Raw genomic sequence first — 6,631 nt, 5'->3', positions numbered from 1 at the left:
TTGAGGAACTGTAAAGCTTAAAAGCTGACGCACAAATCTCAGGAAAAACGTGAGAAAAATGTCAAGCAACCCACAAAACAACTAGGGCACTCTAATATAATACACTCTCAGGCTCTTTACAAAATTCTGGAAAGAAACAAAATAAAAAAGGCACTAACATGATCCATTAAACTTGGTTACTAGTGTTGGCTGACCCCGTCTATTACAGATACCCATTACCCATTGTGCAACGTTGTCATGTTCCACAATGAAGGAACCAAGATTTTGATTCCATTAATAAATAGGGTTTGCAAAACATTGATTAAAAACATTAAAAAAAAATAAAAATAAAAATTGATCACACATATTAGTGTCGGCCAGGGGGTGATTTAAGGAGATCATGGATCCTTGATACAAACTTTTGTGACCGTGCGATGCAACAGTTGAGTTGTCACGCCACAATCATCACACAATTTCAATCCCGTAACTGGGGACCACCACCACATGACTACAGTAGATGTTGCTACACTTTCTTTAATAGAAGCGATCCAAACCGTTCATTTACTTTGACCCCCCACTTAGGGCCATGCGAGAACCACATAAGACCCACGTATGAAACATTCTAGATAGCAAGTACAGCAGTGCCACGTAGGTCTCTCTATTCTAAATATAAAAAGCCAAAATTTACTTGTCCAGCGTTAGATTTTCTTCATTTTCTTTTCTTTTCTTTTTCTTTTTTTTGAATTCTTCATTTTCGGTTCCCATCGTGCGAACGGCTTTTATATATATATATATAAAAAAAAAAAAGAGAAATATTAGAATTTCTCTCAATATTATTTTTTTAAAATGGAGCGAGAAATATAAAGATAATTTTTTTTAAAAAAAAAATAATATCTAACCACAACAAGAATAACACCTAATATTACCGTTTAAAAAAGAAAAATGTTCTACAGTCCACTAATCATAGGATATTATTATTTTCTAAAAATAAAACGAGAGAAATAAAGACTAAAAAACACCAATGAGCAAATAAGGACTATGTGCTCTCCTAGTATTTTTTTTGTGTCCTCCTAATTATAGGTAGATATTATTTTATAAAAAAAAAACAAAAAAATAATTGCTCTTATTTCCCTCACTTGATTTTTATAAAATAATATCAAAAAGGAGGAGAATATAATCCTAAAAAAATACTTAACATTTTTTTAAAAAAAAATGGCTCAAATCAACACAAAATCTACCAAAAAATAATAAAAAAAAAAACTTCCTAATTTAGCAAGTAAACAAAAGCTAAATCAAGCTAATCCGAAAAGCAAGTAAACAAAAGCTGAATTTAATACACAGTTAAGCTAACTTATTGCTGGGAAAATTTCAGCCAAATAGATATTTTGGAAAAATTTCCAAAATCGAATATCTTTTTTGTTGCTTCACTCAAATCCTTTTTGACTTTTTCATTTCTTTAAAAACCAAAGCAATAGGAAATATCAGAGCAAACAATCTCGTTTTCTCTTATATATCTTATCTTCTCTTATTTTTATTTTCCCTTTTTTTCAGTTCGTTTTCCCGGGAAACAAACAGGGAGTGATGATAGGATAAGGGGACGAGAGTTACCGTGCAGCCGAGGCCGATGGAGTGGTTGGAGAGAGCGGAGGCCAATCGACGGCAACGCTGGTAGGTCTCTCGCCACGTGTAGCGCCGAGATCCGTGGACCACCGATGCTCTGGTGGGGTGCACCACAGCCGCTCTGTCCAGAAGCCACAGCGGCGTCAAAGCCGTGTGGTTCGCCGCATTTTTCGGCAGATCGTCTATGTCTCTCCCCGCCACCATGTCTCCCTATCTCTCTCGTCGTAGTTTCGAAGTTGTTCAGATTGTAGTTGGGCCGGAGTTTATATAGACGCCTAGGAGACTGTGAGTGTGTATGATCCGACGGCTCTGGATTGCTCACAGGTCCGTTCGTGCCACGTAGGATCACGGCTTGTTTGGACCTAGTCAGCTAAAACTTTTTTTTTCTTTGGGATAAATTCTGACAAATTAGTTCTTATCATATCAAAATAAATTTAGAAGTCTACGCCCAAAAAAATAAAAATAAAATAAATTCATGGAGTCAAATTTTGATAAAACATTTGACAACGTAAGTCCTAATAAAATAACAATACGTATCAAATTTAATTAAAAAAAAACAAATATAAAAAACTAAAACATTAATTTTTTTTTTAAATGAAAAAAAATTGGAAGGATGACTGGCCTGCGAGCACTCCCAAAGGGCTGAGGGTGGACTCGAGCCACCCCTAGATTTGCTAGGGTGGCATGACACCTATAGATTTAAAAGAAATCATTAATTTATTTATTTTTAGTTTTATATATATTTATATTTTTTTATTAACTGAGACAAATGTTATTTTATTGGCATTAATGTGACACTTAATGAACTCCGTTAAATGTTTTAACGGAATTTGATTCCATAGACTATTTTTATTTTTTACTTTTTTTTATACCTCATGGGCCTCTGAGTTCATGATATGACATAGATCAATTTTTAATTTAGGCCAAACATATAAACTAATTTTGCATTTATCTCTCCCTCCCTCCTCCCCACCTCTCTTTTTACCCAAGAGTTGTAGAAAATTGGCCAAATAAATGGTTCGGCCTAATCGATTGAGATTGCCTGAAATGAAGGTGTATTTTTGTCATTTGGGAGGACATCGTTGGTAGCTTTTTGAGAAAATTAATGCAATCTTTTAATTGGGGAATATTTTAAATTGAGTTTAGCTTGAAGGAAATATGATTATATGATCCTCTCCATTACAATTGAAATAAATAGTATCTATTTTATTCTCATAATTTAAAGTTAGTGCATGTCTACATGTAAATTTAATTGAGAAATGTCCTCATCTTTTGAAAATTAACGATTGAAATTGTAGGATCCATATAAATAAAGGTATAGATCCTACAAATTTAATGGTTAATTTTCAAAAAAAAATGAGAATAAAAAAAATACTAAATAACATTTCTCAAATTTAAAAGATATGCCAACATTAAGTTCATATACACTAATTTTAAATATATTAACTATAAAATAAATAATATCTATTTTTGTTTGAAAGAGATAGATCTTGTCCTATTCGTGGAGAGTAGGTAGAAAAACTGTATTTCTCTTTTAGATTGAAGTGAAACAACGTCGTATTAATCAGATTCTGCATGAAATTTCTAGGACCTTGGCCCAGAAAGGAAATGCTTGAGAGCCTTGAGAAAGTAATTGTCAACTTGCTGTCAAATAGTTCAAATAGTTATAAAGAGGTGAATGATCTTGAGAAAGTAATTGTCAACTTGCTGTCAAATAGTTCAAATAGTTATAAAGAGGTGAATGATCTTGAGAAAGTAATTGTCAACTTGCTGTCAAATAGTTATAGAGCCGTGATTCAGCATGCCGTGAAGGAAATTTTTTTTTAAAATATTTTAATGCCAAAAAAAAAAAAAATTGCAGCGGCCGTACTGAGCACGCGGCGTGTTTTTTTCATTCGCTCTTAGTTATAAAGAGGTGAATGATCATTATAAACTTTAGAAAATTACCCAGATAGACATTATTTGGACATTTAGGGTCCGTTTAGAATTATGGTTTCAATAAGTGCGATTTTAAAAATTACGCTTTTAAAAATTATTACTTTTTAAAATCGGAAAGCCGATTGGTAAAATATGTTAAAAAATACATTTTTATCAAATATTTGTTATGCAAAATAGTGATTTTGGTTTAAATTTGTATTTTTTTTTTTTTTTTCAAATAAGCACCCTATATCCTGCTTATAGAATCGCAGATTTTGTTCCTATTTTAGATTAAGTATTTTTAAATTGAAATTTGTCAAACACTTTATTTTTTGCGATATCTTTTAAAAACATAAATTATTCTTACGAAATCGCAATCCTAAATGCACCCTAAGTCATATACAACCTCCAAATCTATATGAGGTAAAAACTTAAATTACAATATAGTAACACGTCTTATACTTAAACATCAATATATAAAGAGTATGAAGGGAATAAACAGGCTTTATTCCTTTACGGTCAAAATTTTATTTTGTTTTATCTAACGGTGTATATCATGAGTGAATCCATGTTAAAGGGTGAGGAATCTTGGTAACCCCAAAAATTTTGAAAACCCTTTAAAAAATAAAAAATAAAAAATTATACATGGAACGGCCCTCACAAAAACTGGCCTTCAAAGTTCAAAACCCCAACCACTCCCCAAAAAAATTTTCCCCCTAATATTTTTTCCTAAAATAATAATAAACCCCTCAAAAGATACAACGAAAATACATTAAAAAACAATAAAAACAGATAAATAAAATAAAATAACATTACTTTCCTCGATCTCCTCCTGCTGTCGACCAAAACGCACGCGCACACACTGCACAAGCCAAGAAAAAAGCGATAAAGAGAATCTGTCATTAAATTAATAATATATATATTTAAACGGGACCCAGGAAAAAATTCTTGGGTCTACCATGGTGTATATAATGTTACGTTATTTAAATTTTTTTAATGATATAGTAACATACTCACTATGTAAAATTGTGTACACCTTTAAATGAAACAAAATAAAATTTCTACCATGAAACAACTCATTTTTATTTCACTTAAAATGGCGTCAAATGATGGCAGGTGGCATGGGTCATGAAATATGACATCATCAATTCATTATTATTTCACATTAGTTTGGGAAAAAAAACTTAAAATACAAAGCAAAAGAAAAATGTGATCCGCAACTGACCATAAATATAGGAGTAATTAATAGAGATAACCATTAATTGTATGTGCGTGAGATCGAATGGCATTATTTTATTTTATACATAGACAACCTTCATGCTTCACTTACCTTGCTACAATCAATAAAGAATTCTTTATTTTATACTCGAATCAATAAAGAATTCAAAATTAAATTTATGAGTATTGAAGTGTTTGTAGTCAAGTAGTGCTTTGCTTGTACTAAAAAAAAAAAGGTTAGGGTCTAGTCCGACTAGTCCGAACTTATGTAATTAAGTAATTAAAGAATGAAAACAATTGACTTAAAATGGTTTTTTAAAGTAAAACAAATTGAGAATTCATCTTACCAAAGAAAGTGATAAGATCAGTGGAACAAAAATTTAACCAATTTTTATGGAATTGGAGTGATGTTTGCTCGGAAGCTAAAGTTTCTTGGGATTCGGTGTCGCAAAGAGGTAAGGAGGTTTGGGGTTGAAAAAGTTGAAGGAATGGAATAAAGCTTTCATTTAAAACATATGTGAAACTAAGAGTGTACAAGCAGTTAGTGGTTATTAGCTAAAATTGCTAATCACAACCATCTAAGGCAGTTATTAGATTTTAATAACCGCAACCACTTCGCTTAGGCATTTAGTAGTTATTTTATAACTATCGGTTAACGTTTATTACAACCAATAACTCCCGGTTGATAACCGTATATAAGCTTTTGATAGTGTTTTGAACCTTCTTTGTACCTCTTTTTTGGGTTTTTTTTTTTTTTTTTTTTTTGTTTTATTTTTTGGTTTTTTGTTTTTTTTGTTTTTTTTAAAAAAAAAATAGTAAGGTTGTGCATAATATTTATATATAAGCATACATGTTTGGTTTCGTCAAGGGGTAGTTCAATTGGCTGCACATCTCCTGAAGTGGTGATCATTAATTCAAATCCTCCTCCAAGAACAAAAATGTATCCTAGCATGCTACATACTTGGGAGGCTATTCATAGGAAGATTGGTAGGCACAAGTTCATATGGTTCTCTTTATGGCGTACTATTAAAGTATCAAATGATGATTTTAAAAGTTACCTATGAGTGTAGAAAAATTGTGTAAAAAATTAGAAGTAAGTGCAGCATTATTTATTTTTTGTATAATTGGTGTTAGTGTAAGTTGCTTTGAGGCAACTTGAGTTCTAGTGGTTTTCCACCGGAAGGATTTTGTAATCGTTGTGTTGTTATAAAAAATTTCATTCATCCAAAAAATTAAAAAAAAAAAAAGAATTATTAAGTATATTATACGAATCAAAGGCGATGTTCCTTAATTTTTTGTAGTGGGACAGTAAAAAATAAAATGGAATTTTTATTTTTTTTTTATTGAAAAATACTTAGAATTGGGCTACCGCCTACCGGTGTATATATAAATAATTATCATATGCTTTGTCTCTACGTCACCCTATTACATGGTAATAATCATATAGTCACATGTTTGTCACGTAACAAGTATCTAAATGACCATCCCAAGGGCCTTTCTATTAAAAGAGGTTCCCACCGTGTCATCGAACCAATAGTTGGGTGAATGAAAACAGCAGCACGCCGCGTGCAATTTTTTTTAATTAAAAAAAAAAAAAAAAATTTGCACAGGCGTGCTTAGCACGCCGTGTGCTGTGAATCGCGACTCTTCTAGTAACTTTTTCCTTTATTTTGCAAAAGACACATTTCCGGTGGTCTAAAATTTTGCATCAACACTCACGTCTTAGGTAAACCGGCGCATGTATTGACACTTCTACTAATTAATACTTATGGCTTTCTCAAAACTTACGCAATTAATGATAGGGATATAGATTATATGGTCAAATCTCATGTCGTCATAATTGTCCCCACCCATTCCTTCCACCCCATCTATAAAATGTGACCAATTAACCAATCAA

This window comes from Corylus avellana, chromosome ca1 (assembly GCF_901000735.1).
Source record: "Corylus avellana chromosome ca1, CavTom2PMs-1.0".
Classification (NCBI taxonomy): Eukaryota; Viridiplantae; Streptophyta; class Magnoliopsida; order Fagales; family Betulaceae; genus Corylus; species Corylus avellana.
This window is presented reverse-complemented; position numbering follows the sequence as displayed.